Below are 23,938 nucleotides of genomic sequence, written 5' to 3' on the forward strand. Positions count from 1 at the left end.
AGGGTGGGAGAAGCCCACAACTTTTCACACAACACCCTGGGGCCCAACAAGGAAAGAAGGCTGACAGGTGCAGAGGAAATAAATGGAGCCTGCCATAAGATAACTCCATCGCAGCAATAACTCCTTGAGGGCACAGACTCCGGAGGGTGCTCTATATTACCGAGTCAAGAAATTCCAGTGATACATCGTTCGTGAAAAAAATCCAACGAGGCAATTACAGGAAAGGGCAGGAAGCCACTGCTATCGTCCAATCAGATTTTCAATATTTAACTATTACTTCAGAAGTAAGCTGTGCCCGGGGGAATTATGCAACATCTAGGGAGATTTGCTGGTAATAATGGATTTTGCATTACATATTGAAGGGAGTTCTTTGTCTGTATATTTTTTCTGGGTGCTATTTTATTTGCATTTATGCTTGCAAATTTGCCTTAATTATGAGCTAAGAAAGAAGCAGGAAGAAGTCTCTTTTACTGCCAGGCCCTGTGCAGAGCACAATCACTTGACCCCAGACTCATTAACTGTACTGGGCTATAATCCATTCTCATTTGCACATGGACAAATCCCAGGGATTCCAGCGAAAGTGAGGGGTAGATCTGGCCAAGAATGGATGTAAATGTTATAAGATTCACCAAGTGTTTTGTTAATCTGAAAGTTCTGTATCGTTGTGAGGTAGCTGGTCTATTCTTTGCTATTGCCACTTTCTAAATGGGTAAAAATCAAAGTTAAATTGCCCACAATTTAACATTGTCCTAACAAAATAGGCTCCCTGAAGCAATTTGGTAGGCTCCTTGAAGAGATAGGTACCTAAGGACATCACTTCTTTTCTAACATATCTAGCATACTTTAGCTGATAAACATTCTCGTGGACTTTGATTAAGCATTTGAATGTGACTTTGATGCTGAAATCATCCCAAAACCACAATTACCAGCTCTTTGGCATTTGGCAATGCTAGTATTTTCATGGTACATAAGATTTTTCTTTATTTTACCCCTCTTTTCTTTTTTTAACTCTTCTGCTAAAAGAGATAAAGTTAGGGTTTCTCTGGTCTGATTTGTTATCTCTTCACTTTCAGTTTTGAAAATTTCCAATCCTTAAACATGGAATGATAATCCAATAACACCATTCATTCATTTAACAACAGTGCATTAAATGCCTACTATGTGTAAGATATACTGCCTAATGCTGGAGTACAGAGAAATAAGTCACAATTTCTGTTCTGAGGTTTAAGTTTAGTAGGAGGAAATAAGTCACACACATAAGTCTTTCTAGAGGAATCTTTGGGGGTAATTTTGTGAGTACTCATTGGTAATAGAAGGGGTATGGTGGGGATGGAGAGCTATTTTCTCACACCATTTCAGAGAGCTTGTAGATCTGAGGTAGAGTCTGACCTAGGGTTTTTGCCGACTGACTGGATATGGCTGTGTGACTGACTCACAAGAGAGCAAATACAGCTCTGAGGTTATTAGATAGAGGCCAAAAAATCCCTGAAATTTTCTACTTTGGAAGAAAAGGCCACAGAAAGCTTTAATTTAGCAGTTAACTGATTGATTTAAAAGGTTCAGCCCAAAGCCAGCAGATGGCAGCACAGCAGAGAAAATGGTCTAAAAGTTGGTCATCAATTTGGAACTCAGAGGAAGAAGAAGCTCATGTAATCTAGCATATAATTGGGCTAGTGGATGTCATCACCAGTTCTGTGGGAAAAGCAGTAAGAAGATTCCAAAGTAGAAAGTGCCCTCTTAGACACAGCCCTAGGAAGGTGAGTTGTTCTGGCAATACATGTTCTGTTTCCCAATACCTTTCTATGTTTATTCCATGTATTATGTATATCCCTATCCATATCACCTCTCATTCATGGCCCTTTGTCCACATGTGTTCCCAATTTGCATTTCCTCTTTATTTTTCCTCACTAGGCCATGTGAATCTGTAGGAGAGTACATCTCTATGTATATAATGGGATTTCCATGGTTTTTTATCTTCTTGTGCTTAAACCAATAACCTTTATTTCCATTTAATATCCTATGATTTGTCTGGTAAAAGAGAAACATCAGTGGGGGCTCATGAGTTGTGGTTTTGAATAGACTTTTCAAGAATTCAAAACTTTGAACCTAGTTTATCTTTTGGGAACTCACGTTGGGTTATAGTATAAAATGAATAAAAAAGAGAAGAGAAAGATCACAATTGGATGGGGAGAGGAGGTCGGCTAAGGCTTCATAGATCAAACTGGAATTAGACCTGGGCCTTGAAGGATTTAAGAAGATAGAAAGGGATTTTGGAAGGTGGGACATGGGAATACTTAAAATTTTTAACTTAAAACACAATTTAAATGAATATTGCTCAAAGTAGTTACAGTGAATACACTCTTGAGAGTTTCTGTACTTTTTTTGACATATTTTTTCACATTGTCTAAGTAGAATATACCAAATACCATTATGTGTACTCAATGCCATGTAAGGCCTTTGAGAGTAGAGATTGTTTAATTTTTATCTTTGTATCTATAGCATCCAACACAGTGTCTTAAACACAGCAGGCACTTACAAAATGATTGTTGACTTGTAGTATATTGAATGTATTCCAGAACACGATTTTCCTCTAGTCTAACCAGATTCATGGGTCTGCAAGGCCCTTTTCAATGGTGTTTTATGGTATGAAATAATTTATTCTAATTATTTCGAGAGCTGACTCTAATTTTCCTTGGCTCTTTTGAGTATTGCCCTTATAAGTTTGCTCTCCTCATTTAGCTAATACTGGATGCATTTTTAAGATAAACATTTATGGAAGAAACAAAAATGCTTGGATATTTTTCAGGAATAACAGAGTCCTGACAGGAGATTTATCAACACAGCTTATTTCAAAAACATGTCTCTTTTTAGCTGGTTGCTTAGAAAAAGGAGAAGTACAAACTGTGACCCAAACCATGTGAAATTTCTCATTATTCCACCAGTTCTTGGTATTATATTTTTACAAATTATGTACTTCAATCTGAATCAAATTCATAGTCAGGACCTGCTGTCTCTCTTTGTCTTTAGTCCTGTTTGCATTGCCTGATTTCCATCTGAATCTAGATCTCAATATGTCCAAAAGAAAAATCATTACATTTTCCCTAAACTCATCCCTCCTCAAACTTTGCTAATTTTTTTTTTAGAAGGTGTCACCACCTTTCTATTCATGTAGGTTTTCACCCTTGGAGTGAATTATCTTTGAATCATCTTCCTGCTCCCTCTCCCCACTCTCCCTGCCTGCCTACATATTGTAAGTCAAACCGGTGTGTTGGGCATTTTCTATGCATGTCATCGTATCACTTCTGGCCCTTCCTGTGATGGTCACCATATTTGAATGCATTCCATCCTCACTTCCCTGTCTTAGAATTCCAAATTCTTTCAAAGCATTTCTCCATATAATCTCTTGCATAGGGACCTAACTGATCCATCTAATTGTTATCTACCTCAAAAAGTGCTGCTATCAATATTTTGGCATATGTGGGGAATTTCTGTCTTTGATCTTTGGGGGGCATATCAGCAATGGGATCTCTGAGTCAAAGAGTATGAGGAGTTTAGTAACTTCTTTGGCATAATTACAAATGGTTTTACAATTCATAGCTCCATCACCAGCAGAATATTACTGTGATTATCTTTCCATAGCCCTTCCCCCAGCATTATTTCTTCTTTTTGTAATATTACTCAATTTGCAAAGGTGAGAAGTAAAACCACAAAGTTGTTTTAATTTGCATTTCTTTTATTATTAGTGATTTAAAATAACCTTTCACATGTTTGTTGAAAGATTCAATTTTTTAACACTATTTATTCATATTTTTGTTTATGTATTTTTTGACCTCAACTATTAGAAGAAAGGTTTTCTTTTTCTTGAAATTACTTAGTATTAGTCTAAATACATTTTGTAAATGTGCATCTGCACACATATATATGTGCGTGTATGCATACATACTTATGTGCTTATTTAAACACAAATATGTGATATAATGAATGCATCTAATAATGTATACAATATTCTGTTCTAGATTCCCCTCCTCACCCTGCCTACTGTGGGGGTGTGGGTGGGATGGAATATGTTGCTTTTTCTCTTCTCCACAATTGGATAGTTATAGAAACAGAATTTGTTCAGCTCTGAACTACTCTTCAGAGCTCTGACGCAAATTCCTATAATGGATAGTGCCTATTGACCATCTTTAGCAATATCTCATTTTGCTTAAATAATTAAAATATTGTCCATAAGGATGCATCAAAGTAAACTATGTATGATTTATAAAGCCCAATAAAATCTATGAAGAACTGAATGGCCAATTTAGTCAAACGAGGATATCTTTACTTCTGGCAATATTTCTTTGCAATGACAATGAAGGAGAATCTGAAATATTTTGACCATGAAGATGCTTTCGTAGAATCACAGACAAGAGAAGTCACAGGCTTATAGATTTAGTTCCCAGAGGTCATCTAATACAACTCCCTCATTTAACAGTTGGGGCAACTGAGGCCCAAAGAAAGCGATTTCCCTAAGCTTATGTAATGTCAAAGCAAATGTGAATCCAGGTTCTCCAATTCCAGGTCCAGTGTTCTTTATGCTCTATGATACTGTTTTTTAATCTGAGAAACAGCAGTAACACATAGAAACTTTCCCCACAGATTTGTTTTTAAAGAACTGCCAAGAAGATGCTCTCTCAGCTTTATGTAGGCAGCCCTGTCTAATGGAGAAAAACTGTCCCTCAGTATTAGAAATATTAAAATCCATCTTATTTATTATATAATATATTAATATTAGAAATATTAAAATCCATATCTGGGGAGAGATAGTAACTCAGGTGGAATTGTATCCCACATTAGAAATAAGGAATTATTAAAGAGAAACACAATAAAGGGTAACAGAATAAAGAAATGTACAATTGGTAAAGAAAAAAAATTTTTTTAAAAAGATAGGGTCTTATGTGTTGAGAGAAAGGGATCACTAATGGACAGCCTTTGTATTTCTCTGGTATCTTTAGAAAGGAAAGAGAAGAGGGGAACAAGCATTTATTAAATGCCTACTGTGTGCCAGGCACTGTGCTCAACACTTTACAAATATTATCTCATTTGATCCTCACAACAACCCTGAGAGGTAGATGCTGTTACTATCCCCATTTTATATATGAGAAGACTGAAGCTGACAGTTGACTTGCCTACATAAAAATCACATAGTTAATATGTAATTGAGGCTGGCTTTGAATGCGGGTTTTTCTGAATACTTTCTCTTTTGTGCCATCTAATTGTGGTCTTAGACACTCTGGGCAGATTTCTGTAGAGAGGACGTGGACATGAGGAGCACAGAGTGAGCAAATAGCCAGAATCAGAGGGAATTCCCATATTAGTAAAAAATCACAGATCCATGTGAGTAGTCCTCTAAGATTTACTGAGAAATTTCACAATAACCAGATAAGTAATACAAGTCTAATTTCCCCCATTTTACAGAGGGGAGAAATGAAGCTCAGAAAGCTCAATGACTCATGAGGTTAGATAATTGGGATATAGAGTATGACCACTGTAAATATTGGCTCACAGTTCCTAAATGTTATGCTTCTCTTTTTTACTAATTTTCCTCAACTCATTCAATTTCTAATTCTAGTATTATTCCCTTGATATTTTTCTGTTGTATTTTTACACAGACAGTGAACCCCTGGGATGAAGATGTACGTTTTTCTTCCACCACTGGCATGTACGATGTTAACATGTTAGCACAGCAGGGAAGACAAGCAGCAGGTCTGTGGAGCATTTCAAGTCATTTTTTGCTTTTAGCGTCTCTGACCATGGGCTTCCATTTCTTCTTCTTAAATTTACTTTGCTGGTCTATGAGATCTTATACCTGAAATATACTCCCTTCCTCCTTATCTTGGTTTTTCAGAATTTTCCTCCCCTTTCCAAAAGACCATCGCAGGAGTCACTTCCTCTTTAAAACTTTCTTATATCCCTTTATAGAGAGTGTTAGATTAATTAAGCTTGCTTAGTAACATTTTTCATTTTGGGGGAAACTTAATGCATTTAAATATATAAGAACAAGCTCCATTCCCCAATAGATAGATATATGGACAGGTAATCCCCAAAGGAAGAAATCCAAGCTATCAACAGACATATGAAAAAAATATTACAAATGACTTAAGTGTTAGAAAGATGTAAATTAAAGGAACCTTGAGATTCTATCTCATACCAATCATTTGACCCCAAAAAAGGAAAGTTAAAATTGTTGGATTGGGTGCAAGAAAACAGTTGATAGAAATATGAACCGAATATGTCGTTTGGAACTATGCCTCCAAAGTCACCAAATTATGTGTACCTGTATTATAGGCCCTACCCTGTGCACGAGGCCCATATTTTATCTAGAAAGAGGAAAAGGACCCATGGATGCAATTGATATTTTTGGGTGTATATGGGTTTTTTTTGTTTTTTTTCTTAAAAATTTTCTGTTAGTTTTTCAACGTTTACTTTTTTCAGATTTTGATTTCCAATTTTTTCTCTTTCCCTCTCTTTCCTCCTCCCTTCCCAAGATGGCAAGCAAACTAATTCAGGTTATACATGTACAATGATATTAAACTTATTTCCACATTAGTCATATTGTTCAAGAAGAATCAGAACAAAAAGGAAAAACCACAAGAAAGAAAAAACAACAAAAAATGAAAATAATATGCTTTGATCTGCATTCAGACTCTATAGTTCTTTTTCTAGATATGGATAGCATTTTCCATCATGAGTCTTTTGAAATTGTTTTAGATCACTGTATGATTGAGAAGAGCAAAGTCTATCAAAGTTGATCATACCACAATGTTGCTCTTATTGTATACAATGTTCTCCTGGTTCTGCTTACTACAATCAGCATTAGTTCAGTTAAGTCTTTCCAGGTTTTTCTGAAATCTGCTTGCTCATCATTTCTTATACCACAATAGTATTCCATTATAATCATATACTATAATTTGTTCAGACATCCCCCAACTGATGAGCATCCCCTTGATTTCCAATTCTTTGCCACCACAAAAAGAGCTGCTAGAAACTTTTTTTGTATATGTGGATCCTTATTCATTTTTTATGATCTCTTTAGGATATAGACTTAGTAGTGGTGTACAATTGATATTATAGCAGCTTTTTATTATCACAAAAAATTAGGAAACTAAGGAGGTACCCATCAGCTGTAGAATGGGTGCATGACGTATGGCAAGTGAATATAATGGAATATTTTTGAGCTATTAAAATGATAGAGGGAAGGATTTTAGAGAAGATGGGAAGACCCGTGTACACTGATGAAGAGTGAAGTGAGCAAAACTAGGAAAACAATTTATACAAAAAATTTGTTTAAAAACTTTGAAAGATACAAGAACTCCTGATCAATGCAATGATGAACCACAATTTCAGAAAATTAGTGATGTGTTACTTTCTGCCTGATGGAGACATGAAGGAGTAATATATGAATGGCTAATGTGAGAATCTGTTTTGCTTGAGTGTACATATTTGTTATAAGTGTTTAATTGTAGTTTTAATTGAGGGATCCTGGCGAGAGGCAGAATGAGGGTAATGATAAGATTGCCCTTTAAAGAAGAAAAAGAGGATCCTCGAAGCATTTTTTTTAAAAAGAAAGTTAATAAAATAATGGAAGGAAAGATGGAAGGAAACACAGACAAGCGGGGCAGTTTTGAAAGTCACATGTTAAATTTACTATTAACTTATCATGACAACTTAATTTTAATAATTTTTATTAAAATTTATTTTTATTTAAATGTTTATAATAAATAATAAACACAAATAACCAATAATATAAATGAATAATATTTATTAAAAGAAATTTTAATAATTCTGTTGTTGACAGTTTTTCCCCTATTTTTATTGTGATTTTGTAAAATGTTATTACATAAATCTTTGAATAGATAACTCTCTTTCACTGGTATTTGATAATGCTACTTGACATAATCTAGAAATAGAATAATTAGGTTAAGAGTTGTATTTTATGAACTTTTAGTTTGTATTGTCAGATTCTTCTACAAAAAGCTTCTACAAGTTTGCAATTTCACTACTAATGGATAAGTGTACCTGTTTCTTCTCCACTTTACCAATGCTGAATTTAACTTTTAAAAAATTGCTTTTGAAATTTTCTGGGTATAAATTGGTAACTCAAAGTTATTTCTAAATCTTATGAGTTTGATTATTAGGGAAGTTGAACACTTTTCAAGTGATTACTAGTCATCTTTGTTCCCTCTTCTGAAAATAATTTTTTCATGCTTTTTGACCATTGGTGTACTGGCAGATATCTCTGTGGGTTTTTTTTTAAAACTTCTCTTGTATTTTTATATTGAGTATTTAGATGTCATTTTTTGCTGATAATGTTTCTCAAGTTAAAAAAGTTAATGTTGTTTTTCATTTTGCCAATTAAATAATTTTTAGCAAGGTCAAGCATATATATATATATCTTATCTTCAGCAGTTCTTTCCACTTGTTAAATAAAAACCAATTAATTTCCTCTGTACAGCTGAGATAATTTTTTTTTCATTTTCTTCTATTTCTCCTCTCTCCCACCTCTAACTCTGGAGTTTATTTCTCATTCAGTGGGATATGGGGATGTGCTATGGAGGAAGCTTGTGTTTGATCTGATACCACCAAAGGGAACCAACAAAGGATTCTGAGCAGTAGTGACTTGGTGACATTTGAACTTAAGAAAGATTATTTAGAACTGATGGCAGGCATAGACTCAGGCAAGACCCAGAGACTCCAAGAGAGAGGAAATAATCCCAAATGCTTCACTGAATGTCCATTACTTAGCCTTTTCTAAGACACCAAATAAGTACTATTTTCTCAGATACCAAAAGAAGCACCTAATTGAGGATCCAAAAAACCAGAGAACCATTGATGGAGGGGCTGAAGGAAAGACTACAGGAAAGACTCCACGGTTCTTTCCTAGATCCTCTTATATCCTCTATTTTCTTCCTTGCTGATTTATCTGTTGAATTGTCTATTGAATAACCTTCATTAGGGGTATTCTTTTTCTAGCCACTTATTTTACAGAAGAGGAAACTGAGATTCAGAATAACCTCAGATTTGTATTATCTTCTATTTTTCATGAAAAAAGAAAGAAAAGGAGGCATAAAAATGCCTTAAATGAGTATTTGAAATAACCTAAAGTAACAGAGAGCTAATTAATGACAGAATGATTTATTGGAACATGACCTGAAGTCCAAGTCCAGAATTCTTTCTATTTCTTGGCTTTGTCACTAATTAGCTTTTGATAAGACACCAAAACCAACTCAGTTGAATGAAATTAATTCCAACTCCACAAAACATATTGACGCCTAGATATCAGACACTGTAAAATCAGGACGCTGGGTAGAAGATTCTCAAATTCTAGCATTCTATGATTAGATTGTAACCGCCATCCTGAGATATCAGGTATTGGAGGACTAAAGTCTAAGAGCACATGGGGGACCACCATTAGCTCCACAGTCTTGGTTTTCAGGGCTTCGAAAGAAGCTTCTGAAGAGAAGCCATCCTGAGACAAAGGAGAAGGGCTTTGAGAGGCTGTGAGTGCCACATTTTCTCTAAGCCAGGGAAGAACTGGAGGTCTGGTATTGTCTCAGTGACAGAAATCAAGAGAAGCCACCTGGAGCTAAGACTTCATGGTATATTGATGATACATGATGGTAAGGATGGATGCGAATGGAGTTTCAGGATCACCATGGTTGGTGAGGCTCCTAGAATCTAAACTATAATCCCCATCTTTCCCCCCTGCCTCTCTGGAGTGTTGCTTGGGGGAAAATTCTCATATTTTAACCTACCATTTTTTCTTTAGTTTTTCTCTTTTGACTCAAGGGAATATTGGTGACAGTGGTAGGGATGGATGTATGTGAAAAGCTTTAACATCCCCGCCCCCAAATCCCTCCTCCTCCACTGCAAGCATTGTGGCTTTCAAGTAGAAGGCTGTTCCTTTGAATGCTTATTTGTATTAACTCTGTTATTCAAAGTTGTTATTAAAGTGGGTGGCCTTTTAAAATGATTTGTGGCCAAGCCTGTAAGTACGCGTGAGTTTGAGAGAAGGAAAGTTAACCCAAAATGCAGAGGAGATTTTCCTGGTCAGGCTGAAGTGAGAATGAAGAACCTATTAGAGAGAGAATTTTTGGAACATTAGTAATTGTTGAGATATTCATATGCTAGATTGTTTGTGCACCAGAGGGTGTGTGTGTGTATGTGTGTGTAGGGGGTAGTGTTGGAGAAAGAGAGGCAGAAACAGAGAGAGAGAGAGAAGAGAGAAGCCAGGGAGAAGGAGAGACAGACAGACAGAGACTCTTAAACAAATGAAGCATTAGCAGTAAGAGGTGGAAATTGGTGTTTTTGTTCAGGTAGCCAGCCTTAGCAGGAGCACCCTTCTCCTAATTACATGTGGGAGTTTTGCCTTGGGGGTTTTGAATTTTTCCTTTTTTGGGGGGCAATATTTTCCTTTTTTGTCTCTTGTCCTTGCTATTTATATTTTTGTTTGAGCAGGTTTACTTTGTATTGCAGTCACATTGAAGGCATTTGCTCTGGCAAAATATTCCTCCTCATGCTTTTAAGTTAAATTTTCTTGCTGCTTGTTGGATTTTTTTGTTTGCCTTTTCTGTCTCGTATATGTTAATTTTTGAAATATAGAATGTATATGTGTATTTGTATATATATACATATATGTATATACACACATACATACATATACACACATATGTACATGGGGGCTATACTTTCATAATAGAAAAAATCCCCCGGAAGGAGGTCCTAATACAGAATCACAACATTACTGTACGGCAGTTCAGAGCAATTGGAATCCAAGCACCAGCTGCAACACATTCCAAACAAGGAATGAGGCAGGGGAAGTGGTAGAAATATTTGTTGTTGAAGGAATTTACGATTACAGAAGAAAAAACTTTACCAGTCGCTTATTGGAGTGAGGAAAACCTGAAAGTTTGTACACTCGTTGCATCCATCTGATGTCAAGAGAATGGAATCGAGCCCCTTGCGGTTGGGGGCAGACCCCTTCTGATGACCTGAGGAAGAGATGTGGAGGAGATCCTCACACACAGAATGGGCAGGCAGGGAAACTGTCAACCTGCATCGTTCGTTGGAGGGATGTCTTAGCTGATGATGTCACATATTCAGCCCACAACACTCAAGTGTGGCCTGAACCAGATTAAAATGTAATTAGGAAATATAAATAGGAAAAAATAAATGGGAAAAAAATAAAATATGATAAAACAGAGATCATATGAGTTTTTAAAACCAAGTCAGCATGTGCTGCACAGATTAGTGGTCCCTGTTACCGTTTGAGTTCAATATCGTACTGAGTATTAGAATTTGGTGCAATGCTGTAAAAGCTTTCAGATCACACATGCTTTCAAACTACCCCATGTCAGCAGGGAAGGCAGATGGAAGAGTTGACATTATCACTCATAATCAGGGAGTACAATTTAAATGAATGAAAGGAGTATATTAAAGAAAGATCTTTAAAATTCTACTGATGATGGTTCACATTTATATAGCTTTACAAATATTATTTAATCCTGACAGCAATAAGAGGAAAGAGGTGTTATTGTTATCCCCATTTTACAGATAAGGAAACTGAGATTGAGGGAGATAAGTGATCAGGGACAGCTAGGTGACATCATAATACATAGAGTGCCAGACCTGGAATCAGGAGAATTCATCTCCCTGAGTTCAAATCGGGTCTTGGACACTTCCTAGCTGTGTGAGCCCTAGCAAGTCACTTAACTGTGTTTGCCTCAGTTTCCTCCACTGTATAACAAACCAGAGAAGGAAATGGCAACCCATTCTAATATCATTGCCAAGAAAACCTCAAGTGGGGTCTTGAAGAGTCAGATATGGGTAGATTTGAACACAATTCTTGACTCCGGGTCCAGCATTTCATTTTCTGCACAATGTAGGTGCTAAGTAAGAGCCTGGAGAATCACATGTTGGCTCCCAGAGTTGGGATAAGACATTTGTTCAGCTTGGGAAAGGTCTGAAAATTATGTACCAGTTTCCCTCCTCCTTTACCTCCCTCTCTGAAAACTGTTCACTGTGTGTTATTGTCCACCAGGGGTTTTTTCCATTCTTAAGCATATAACTTTATTGTTCAGCCATTTCCATTCTGTCTAACCCTCTATGACCCCATTTGGGGTTTTCTTAGCAAAGATGCTGGAGCGGTTGCCCATTTCCTTCTCTTGTGGATGCAGTGGATTCACTTTTGTCAGGCAATCAGGGATTATGTGATTCATTTAGGATCACAAGGTTTGGAAATATGTAAATCAGATCTTCCCGACTGCAGGCCCAGTGCTCTGGCCACTGCACTACCAGCTGCCCCTACCCATATACCAGTTTATCACAAAATATATTCTTCTATTTTATGGAATTTTCTATCATTAACATATTTCCATATGTAAAAATTCATCTTAAAAACTGTCTCTTGTTGAGCCCTGCTCCACACCATGCGTTGTACCATGGACAATTGCCTTCCTTGGCTATCCTTGGTCCCTCTTTATGATCTGCCAGCAGATGATGGACTATGGGGCTATTTGATGTAAGACAATTGGAGGGAGTCTTTGATGTTCGCAATCCTCAGGAATTTCATATTGATTATCCTTTCAAACAGAGAGGATACACGGGAGTGGCGGGTGTTGTCTGTCATCAGCTAGAGTAGGGAGTAGTTCTACAGACCATGAAATATGTGTATCGAGTAGTCAGGGTGCTAGGGATGGGACTAAAATGGGTTGTCAAGAATTCATGAATGATTAATCAGTGAGTGCAGTGATGTGGAGCAGAATGTGTAACTTGCTGGATGGAGGGGAGAGGTGCTGGGGAGAGAACCTACTTTCTCTGAATGTCGATGAGACTGCTTACATAGCAAGGACTCCCATTTGAGGGAGCTGGAAGACTTACAAAACAGTTTCCTTTCAAAGAACTCTTGAGTTGGTAGGACAAGAATTATTTTCTCCATTTGATGGATGAAGAAGAATGAGAGCCAGAGGGGTAAGTGACTTTGTGAGGGTCACACAGTTAGAAAGTGTCGACACTAGTGCCTGAACCCAGGTCTTTGAATGCTAGGACTAGTGCACATTTCATATTCTCTGCCCCATGCTGCTTCCCCCACCCCCCCCCCACATGAGAATTCATGGGCACAGTACCCTGGAGAAATCGGTTGTGTTTCCCCTCTGTGATGTTTCTTTGGTCTGATGCCCCCCTTTCATCCTCGTGACTTGGAGGTGGCCTGTAATCTCCTCCTTCAAACTTCTCCCCCTCTAATTCATGATGTACATTAACGACCACCAGATTCATCTTCCTAAACCATAGCTTTCATCCTTCCCCAAACCTTTAGAATCTCCCCATTATATGTGAATATTATGGAATATTATTGTTCTGTAAGAAATGACCAACAGGAAGATTTCAGAAAGGCCTGGAGAGACTTACACGAACTGATGCTGAGTGAAACAAGCAGGGCCAGGAGATCATTATTTACTTCAATAGCAATACTATATGATGACCAATTCTGATGGACCTGGCCATCCTCAGCAATGAGATCAACCAAATCATTTCTAATGGAGCAGTAATGAACTGAACCAGCTACGCCCAGAGAAAGAACTCTGGGAGATGACTAAGAACCATTACATTGAATTCCCAATCCCCATATTTTTGTCCACCTGCATTTTTGATTTCCTTCACAGGCTAATTGTATAATATTTCAGAGTCTGATTCTTTTTGTACAGCAAAATAACGGTTTGGTCATGTATACATATTGTGTATCTAATTTATATTTTAATATATTTAACATCTACTGGTCATCTTGCCATCTGGGGAAGGGGGTGGGGGGTAAGAGGTGAAAAATTGGAACAAGAGGTTTGGCAATTGTCAATGCTGTAAAGTTACCCATGCATATAACCTGTAAATAAAAGGATATTAAATTAAAATAAAAAGAATCTCCCCATTGGCTACGGGACAAAGTCCAAATTCTTTTGCTGGGTATTCATGACCCTCCATGATCTCCCTGCAAAGTACTTTCCCAGGCTTATCTTCCACCACCCCTCAACCTGTAATACTCTGCTCCAGCAAGTTCTTAGTCTGTTCACTGTATTTTGAATACTCTCGTACACTTGCCTCTACTGGGGAGGCAAAACTCCCATCTTCTTCCCTACCTATCCTGAGCCATTCTTCTTTCCAGACCCATCTCCCAAACCAGCCCACAGTCAACTCTTCCTCTGAACTCCTGTTTACACTAATCCAATGGCATTTATCATACGAGTAGGAAAAAAAAAACACTCGCTCTGAAATCTGATGGTCTCAAGTCAATCTTGTGCCATTTAATAATTATAGTAATTACAGCCAGCATTGATGGTCATTTAAATGGTCTCATTTGATCTTTGGGAGATGGGTGCTATTGTTATCCCTATTCTTCAGATGAAGAAACGGAGGTAGACAGCAGTTAAGTGACTTGCCCAAAGTCACACAGTCTGAGGCCTGATTTGAATCCAGGGCATTCTAATTCCAGGCCCTGTACTCTATTCCTTCCACTACCTAGCTGCTCTACACTTAACAGATGCTTAATAAATATTTGTTGATTGGTTAAGTATCAGCTGATTGGTTAAGATCACTGTAGTGGGAATGATCTGTGTCTTACCTCATCTGTGTATAATTTTTTTAGCATTTAAAATACTTCCACATATACTGTTTTATCTGAGATAGGTAACATAGTTTTGTACCCATTTGACAGGTGAGATTATATCTATATAAAGATATAGAGAAATACAGTGACTTAACTATCAAGTCACTGTATTGAATGCCAAGTCACTGTAATGAATACCAAGTATTACAGCTAAAACTGCTCTTTTTAATATGTCATGATACCTTAGTTCTCAGGAGTCAGTAGTCTAGTACGCTAGAAAGAAAGGGGTCATAATCTTAACATTGAAAAGGATAAAGTTTTTTTTTTTCATAGCCTGATAAATGTATTGATCAGATCTTGGGTTCAAATCATCGGTGGCAAGAAATGTTTTACACACTAATAAACCAGTAAACATTTATTTAATGCTGATTAGAGTTCCAGAGGGAGACAAGATTAATTGGAAAGATACACAGGAACAGGTGTCAAACACAGTCCCTTGGGCTTGTAGATGCTGCCACAGCAGGTCCCCTAATTGGAAGTAGCTCTAGCAGCATGAGTCTCCCTAGATCCCAGATTTCTGAGTACTGAGAATAGGATAGGTCCTGTCAATGGCCAACCAGGAATGCCCAGTGGCAGTGGAGAACACAGAATGACCTGATAGCTTCTGGTATCTATATTTATGTCTATGTCATAGATAGATGGTCCATCCCAAAGGGAGGGATAGAAAACTACTGGCAATGTCTTTGTGACATCATTGAGGATAATCACATGTAGAGTACATTGAGGGCAAACCTGAGTATGGGAGAGATCTGAGTTACCTTTGTAGAAGCCAAGGGAAATTGGTTCATGTTGAGCAGAAGCTTCAACAGAAAATGGAAACTCAATGGAGATCTTGATATAGGCGCTTAATGGAATTAATCCAACAAGATAACTGTTGTTCTCCATAGCTGCCCCCTGGAGGAACTACATATTTTTAATATAAAATCACACAACCTTTGAGCTATATAAGACCTTAAAATATATCCAGTTCAACCCTCTCTTCACAGATTGAGGAAAATGAGATCTTAAGAAGTGACATGAATTACTGAAGGTCAAATAACCATTAAGTGGTGGAGTGGAGGCAATTCTTAAATCTAAATCTTCTGACTGCATGCTCAGGATTGTTTTTATTGTACAACTGCTGTTTCTGCTCTTACAATATAGGTATATCATCCTCATCCTCATTATTTATTTCCATGTTTAAGATTAGAATTATATTAGATTCTAAGAAGTGACATGGTTGTTCAAGACCACAGAGTGGGCAATAAGTCCAATATTCTTTCCTTCATGCCACATTACTTGTAACTGTATTTCAATGGTAGAAAATATGAAGACATTTAAGGTTACTGGGCTAGGTCTCCATGTTTTGTAAAAGAATAAATCAAATAAAGATGCATTTTTGTATTTTAAAGTTTACATTTTCAATGATCAGATATCTATTTTTTCCTGAACTACATCCTTCTATTGGAAAAAAAAGAGAAAAGAAAAACAAAACTCTTATAATCACTATACATAATCAAGGAAAACAACTTTCTGCATTGGTCGTGTCCAAATATGTTTATGTCATGTCTATCTCTCTCTCTTCATCTCTCAGTCTGTACCCTAAATTCATCACCTCTCTCTCTGGAGCTTTATCATTACTCCTATAGAATTGCCGTTGGTCATTGTTTTCATCAGAGTTCTTAAGTTAAAGATATATTTTAGATGTCATTGGTCCTCTTTGAGAATGAAGGACAAATAGCAAACAATAACAAGAAAGCACAGATTAAATGACTTTAAGAACAGTTTAAAAAACCCTCAAAAATTAGTTGTTTCTCCCCAGTGGCACAGGTATAGATACGTTCAAGCATCTTCGAGGGGCAAGACATGTTTAGGAATCCAAGCATAGGCCAAATAGAAGTCTACCCATTAGTTGTGATTTAAGGAGAATTGAAATATCCCTCTATCAATAGTTCCATAAATCACTGGATTTCCATTCAAGATGACTTGAATTGAATTTAGCTTCCCTATTGTATGATTATAGACAAGCCACTTTTGCCCTCAGTGGGGTAAGTGAAAATATTTCATATTAGAGAATTCTCCTAGAAGACCTCAAAGATTTCTTCTGGTCCTAAATCTAGGGCCCGATAACACCATGATCTTCTACCTTCTCCATCAAATCAAGCTGAAAGTCCATCCTCAGAGTCACTCCTTTTATCAAAGGTAATGCTTATATAAGCTGCCTGTCAAAATGCACATTGGCTGACCAGAGTTAGTAATGCATTAGCATATTAACACCTATTAGCCTATTTGCAGAGGTTGATTTATCAGTTTAGGTGGCTGTTTCCTAGGAGAGAACAGGGCCCTGAGGGAGCTGAGAAAGGATGGCGAAGTTTTGATAAGGCAATTGGCTTAGGAAAAAGTCATGCTACCCATGAGAAAATGTGAAAAAAGAGGGCAGCACAACAGACATAATAAGAGCTGACATTTATATAGCATTTTGTCTCATTTGATTCTCACAATAACCCAGTGAGAAGGATTGAGGTGGCCATATGTCAACCTGATATAAACAATAAGGATGTCTGCTGTCTTCCCAGGGTGTGTATCCAGGATGTGATGGAAAGCCTCCTGAGACTACTGCTGACCACCGCTTGTGCCTAGTGGTTCACGTGTATGTGAATGACATTGCCAGAAGAAGCTTAGAAAGTACTGATGGGGAGTAAAAAAGAAATGGAAGACAATAGAGATATGGGTTATGGTTTCATTTCTGCTGCTTATGGACAGCGGGACCTTCAGAGAAGAGAGGTGGATTTAAGACAGGAATAGCTAGCTAGTTAATGAGACGGTGTCTGAGAACAAGATAAAGGAGTGATGGCCAAGAATGGAATGCATTTAATGAGAGCCAGGAAAACTACATTTGACTAAAGATTTGAAAATCTGATGAAGGGGGCAGAAAACTGCCTACATGTATGCATCAGGTTAGAAACTATAGCATGTGTCAAAGGAAGAAGAATTGAGCCCGGAGAGATTATCCTGAAGCCTTGGCCAAAACTGTTACAGTTGATAACGATAGCTAACATTTATATAGCCCTTGGAAGTTTGTAAAACACATTGCATTTATTAATAATAACTAATGATGAGTAACATTTATAAATGCACTTTTAGGTTTGTAAAACATTGTATAGTTATCTCATTTTAATCCTCACAATAACTTTGGGAGATCATTTTACAATTGAGGAAACTGAGACAAAAGTTAAGTGACTTGATGGGGATGGCACAGTTAATAAGTGCATTGGGAAGAAACAACTTTCAGCTTCTAAGTCCTGTTCACTATCCACTTGTCACCTAGCTGTGTCAAATTAACCTCATTCAATCCTCATTAACCCTTCAAAGGAGACACTTTGATTATCCTTGTTTCACAGATCAGAAAATTTGGTTTTTGTCATTGCAAGTCACACCTGACCCTTTATTGCAACATTTGGAGTTTTCTTGATAAAGATACTGGAGGGTTTGCCATTTCCTTCTCCAGCTCATTTTACAGATGAGGAAACTGAGTCAGATAGAATTAAGTAAACCTGCCCAAAATCACATATCTAGGAAGTATATGTGGTAGGAACTGACTCAAATGTAACACACTAATAGCTGTGCTACTAAGTTACACAGTTCAAAACCATACACTAGCCCAGCATGCTACTGTTACTTGGACAACTCCCATTTGTTTTTTAAACCTTGAACCCACATCCATTGCCTTCAAGTGGTCTCTCTGGATGTTATGGAAACATTCTCTATTTTTTACTGCTTAAGTCTCTATTTTCCATTCCCAAGTAATTTGGGGTGAGTCAATTTGATTATCTCTCCTGCCTTCCAGGTCAGTGGGCCTCCCACTTGTGTCAACATCAACCACTTAGTTTGGGGTTTGAATAGAAACTCTTCTTGGTATTTATATTCTTTATCATCCTCTAGGGCAGCTGGCCCAGATTATTCACGTTATCCTGGAACTGTCTCTCCAAAGATTCTTTCATGTTTAGGGAACAAAAGGAGTGGCAAAACCCAGCAGTTCATGGTATGGGTGCTTGCCCTGAGGGTGAAGACTTCCAGCCCTTCCTATATATTCTCCTCCCTGGTGAAAATGTTGCAGTCCCTACAAATGAAAAGCGTACAGATATACATTTCACATGGCCATATGTAGTTATATTTTGAATGATATTCATGGTATGACTATTTGCAGACAGCAAACCCTACTTTTTGCATGCCCTTTTCTCCTCTATAATCAGAAGGTGTCTAAAGACAATCTGATTACTGAGGACCATTACTCATTTGTATGTATATCAAATTGTGTGTATACCTGGCCAAAGATTGCTGCCACTTGTGAATGCTTGGTCCCCTTTTGGGGGCTCAATCATTCTTGGGCACACTGTCCTACATTGCCAGTATATATATATATATATATATATATATATATATATATATATGTATATATAATACACACACACACACACACACACACACATACTGAGAGCAAATGGGGCTGATTCTTGTTCCTAAGAATTAAAGTTAATGTGGTCTTTGTCCCTTTTGGGAATTATAGTGGTGGAATAGTGGAAAAAGTGCTAACTCTGGGTTTAGTTCTGCTTCTTTAACCACAAAATATTTTATAGAATATAATATCCAAAGAAGAAGGGCAATAATATTAACTCCTAATCTCACATATACAAATGAATGAAGTGTGGGTAATAAACATTGTGTATTAGAAATGTTATAAATTCAGATTTATAGATATCACTGAGACTTGATGAAATCTGACCTCAGAATGGACTATAATTGAGGAAGGAAGTTAGATGACCCAGTGGGCCTGGCCTGAAGTCAGAAATATTATGAGTATTAGGTAATTTGAACTTAGGTCTTCTTAATGTCAATTATAACAAGTCCACTATGCCAGCTAGCTGAGAGGCTGTCTCTGAAAAGAATGAAAAGCATTGAAGAATCAAAGTATAATAATAGAGAAATAAAGGGAGGAAAAGGAAGGATTTATCCAAAGTGCCCGATGAGGATGCACAGGGAACTCACTGACCCACTTAGATGACATAAATGGAAGGTGAGAGCAAAGACAGAGAATGATACTCATACATAGTCTTGTAAAAGCAGCCTCAGAAGTGACAAAGCTCAGAGTGAGTTGAGGTTTGTAAAGAAGGCTGACTGACCACCACCAAAGGAACTTCTAAAAGCTTGGTTCAGACCAAGAAAATGATCAAAGGAGATCAAGGTCTGGTTTTGGAGATGGATTGGCTAGTGATAATGGATTACAGAAAGAACATATGGCTACAATTTTTATTGATTCTGTTTTTTCTAGCAAGGGAAATGGGATGGCTAGAAATAAAATCAGTAAAAGGGAATTGAAACCCAATGATTTCAAGTCCTAAAGAACAAGAAAACAATATCCCAGGAGAATGGAAGAGCTGGTCAATGTGAGTGCTGTGTTCTTATGGGTGCGCTTTAAAATGTGGTGGAGGATGGTGATAGACTGCAGGCCTGGAAATAAACAGATGTTGACCTGATTTTTTTAGGAGCCACAAGAGCCTATGATTCTACAAACTACAGTGCAGTCAGTTTGAATTTAATTCCTGTCAAAATTCTATTAGTAGCACCTAAGATGAAATTAGTTATTTTGGCTGACATGTCACTCTGTGGACAGATTGAGATTGTGGCCCACTAACATTATTTTCTACCTACCTCTCCTTCCTTCTATACTTGTGCATACTTTTAATAAGACTTTATAAAGGCAACCTGGCATAATTGACAGAATTCTAGACTTGGTAACAATAGTGATTGCTAGTCTTAAGGCTTGCAAAACTTATTTTATCCTTAAGACAATCCAATATAACAAACAAGTAGGTGCTGTATTTTAGAGATGAGGAAACTGAGTCAGACTTGGGTCAAGTGATTTGCCAGAATCACAGCCAATGTGTCTAAGGCAGGATTTGAACTCACATCTTCCAGACTCCAGTGCTACTTTGCTGACTAGAGTTATAAAGACCTGACTGCAAATTCTACCTCGGATATTTATGAGCTATGTAACCTGCACAGTCACTAAATCTTTGTCTTTCTAACACTTCCTTACTAAGCCACAGATAGGTTTCAGTCTGCCCAGGTAGAGGAAGTTTTCTTACTAGAAGCTCTAGCGAAGTCACAGATCTTTCATTCATTCACATATGGGCGTTACCACTGGGCTGGTATAATCACTGAACCAAGGTCAGTAATTTTTGAAAGATGATGGCAAACAGATAAAACCTTTTAGGAATGGAAAAGGGTAAATGTGGCAGTTTTCAAAAAGGGGGAAGACAATAGACTGTCGATTTTAGGCCAATATGCTGGGCTTCAATTCCTGGAATAAATTTTAGAAAGGATTATTAAAGATGACCAATGAATGAGTCCTTGGAAGGTGGTGATACCAAAAAGCTATCATGGCTTCACTATGAGCTACTAACTGATTTCCTTTTTTGATAGGATTAATCAACTGATGGATCAGGGGAATTCTTTAAGTATAATTTATCTAGTTTTATTCAGCAATTCACCAAGTACTTATCTCATACTTATTTTTGAAAAGGTTGAAGAGACAAAGTTTAGTGATGGTTTGGGTTTGATTCTGGTTAATAGCTGATCCCAAGCATTCAATGTGAACCGAAAGGAACATCTCCAATGTAATGTCCCAGGGATCTGTTATGGCCCCTCTACTGTTTAATATTTTCATCATTGACTTGGATAAAGGCATAAATAGTATGCATATCAAACTTGAAAATGATATAAAGGTGACAGAGTTACCTAACACCTTAGAAGATAGCTAAGATCCAAAAAGCTCTCTACAGGCTAGAACAATGGACTGAATCCAATAAACTCAAATTAAATAGAGGTACATATAAAGTTTTATAGTTGGGTTTAAGACATCTATTTCACAAGCAAGGATTAGACTCATGATTTGAAGAAGCAACTTGGAGTTTGCCTCTAATATTACTATGAATTACATGAACTGGACAAGATTGATAGGAACCTTTTAAGGGAAGCCTCAATGACAGAGTGGTGCTATGAGTCTGAAGGTCCCAGGGGAGAGGCGCAATTCATGAAAAGGAAAACTTGTTTTGAACATGGCTATGAACTTGAGTGTGAATCCTTAATATTTTACATTTTCTATGGGATAAAATAATGGTTGTCTGAGAGTCAGTATATATTGTTAATCTATATATTTGTATAATGTGGCTGGGGGAAGGGAACAGAGGAGCTAGGGACATTTGTACTCTTTCTGTAGACAGTTAGATATAAGCCAAATTCTGAGGTTCTCAGGGGGAAAAGCAGATGGATGCTAGAAAGTGGTTTATATAGGGAAACCCTCCGAGAATGAATCTAGTATGTATTGGCCCAGAGCTGGGGCTTTGGGACATAGACTATACTTTTGTCATTTTATTTTCTCAGTAGATTGTCAGCTTCTTGAGGGTAAGGGAATTTTGAGGACAAAGGAAGTTTTTACATTTTTATACCTACAAGTCCTACCATACAACTTGGTATATAGTTCAGTGAATCAAATTGGAATGAATTTATATCTAAAGGATGGGGCTTCTTCTGATTTTATTTCTGCATTTGGCCTATGGCAAAATTTATCCTTTGCTTTGTTCTAATTCTTACATCAGAATATACCAATAGGTTAATAGACTACTAGAAGAATCAGAAATCAGAAGGATTTTTTTTTTATGGTTCCTTCTTTATTTATTAATGCCTCGAAATAAATGTAAGTTCTTAAATTATCTTTCATGGGTTCTATTTAAAGTTTCTATTAGCTCCACCATACGGGAGCATAGCCTGTTACCATGCAGTGAAAGAGCAGAAAATAACCCGGTGAATACTAAGTCCCTTTTTACTGATGTCAGCCAACCTGCCAACGTCTTTTATTGACGTCCCCCAACCTGACATTCGCCTTTCATTGATGTCACTCGAGCAGGGAAACTGGAAAGCTGTTGCAAAGTTAATGCTTCTCCTGCAAAGGTTTAGAACTTTAAAGACTGAAAGGTTAAAGTTAAAAATATGTATTTTAATTTGAACAACAGATGGCCTTGGAGTGACTGCAAGGCTGAATTAACTCTAGCAGCCCTACCCCTGTTTGAGGGAGGGGAGGAAAACATCATCCAACCCTTAAAAAACACACACACACACTGGAACACACAGCTCAAGTACTCTGTGACATCAGCAAAATCTCTCTCTCGAATTAGTGTTCTGAATTTCACTGTGGTACCATCTGTCTCCCTAAGACCAGTCTAATCCACTATGTAATTATGCAGTACAATCCAGCTAATGGACATTCCTAACAGTCCAGGTCCGTTCATACAGCTGTCCCATCTTCTAAAGGTTTTACTGCTCCCGATCCCGCAGCAGAGTGTCCTTGAGAGCTCCGGAAAGGGACATCCTCCCACGACTGGGTCCCACTACACTTCTGCAAGCTCCCCGGCGTGTGCTGCACAGAGAAGCCATTGGCAGCTTAACCAAGGGGGCGAGCCGACGTCACTGGTCACCCCTCCCGACTCCGGGATGGCTGGTTAGTTTGGGTTTTTACCATGTGTTTTGATTATTGGGTCTGAGTTGTAATGGACCCAGATGGGACAGTGTGATGTACAGATGACCGGAGTCACATGCTGCTACCTGATATGTACTACCTGTGTGATCTTGGTCAAGTCATATAGTTTTCCTTGGGTCTTTTTTTCTCTGTAAAATGAGGCTGCCGGACCAGACAGCCTCTGAAGTCCCACTCTGGGGTCCTATAATCTCAGCACCTCACACTGGCACACATTACACTATACTTTCTCACCTACATATTTAACATTCATTGACTCACTCTGAATGCTGGGACTTTATACAGTGATGCCCCTTGCCCCAGTGGTTTGTGCTTCAAATATCAAACTTTAAGACAAATTTTCAAATATTAATCATTTTGCATGGAAATCTCCCAAGAGCAGTACATGTTTCTCTGCTCTTTTTGTTTTTGTGTTTTTTTGTTTTGTTTTGTTTTGTTTTATTTTTTTGCTGAGGCAATTGGGGTTAAGTGACTTGCCCAGGGTCACACACCTATTCTCTGTTGTCTTAAACAAAACATATTGCACACATCTTAACCTTTTCTTCAATTTGTCAATCAAAATTATCAAAATTTGTCAATCAAAAATTATTTATTATGCACCTGTTATGTGCTAGGCAGTCTGCTGTAGGGATTCACAGACAAACAAGAAAACAATGCTTAAAGAGGACACT

At 37.5% G+C, this 23,938-nt stretch overlaps 1 long non-coding RNA gene across 1 annotated transcript in view; it reads left to right on the forward strand.

Annotated features, from left to right (window-relative positions):
* Positions 1-23,938, forward strand: part of LOC116420159 — a 133,373-nt gene that overhangs the window by 15,678 nt on the left and 93,757 nt on the right. The window contains exon 2 of the long non-coding RNA XR_004230435.1: positions 5,652-5,745. This is a non-coding gene — a long non-coding RNA (uncharacterized LOC116420159). The remainder of the gene's footprint in view (positions 1-5,651; positions 5,746-23,938) is intronic.

Source organism: Sarcophilus harrisii, chromosome 6 (assembly GCF_902635505.1).
Source record: "Sarcophilus harrisii chromosome 6, mSarHar1.11, whole genome shotgun sequence".
NCBI lineage: Eukaryota > Metazoa > Chordata > Mammalia > Dasyuromorphia > Dasyuridae > Sarcophilus > Sarcophilus harrisii.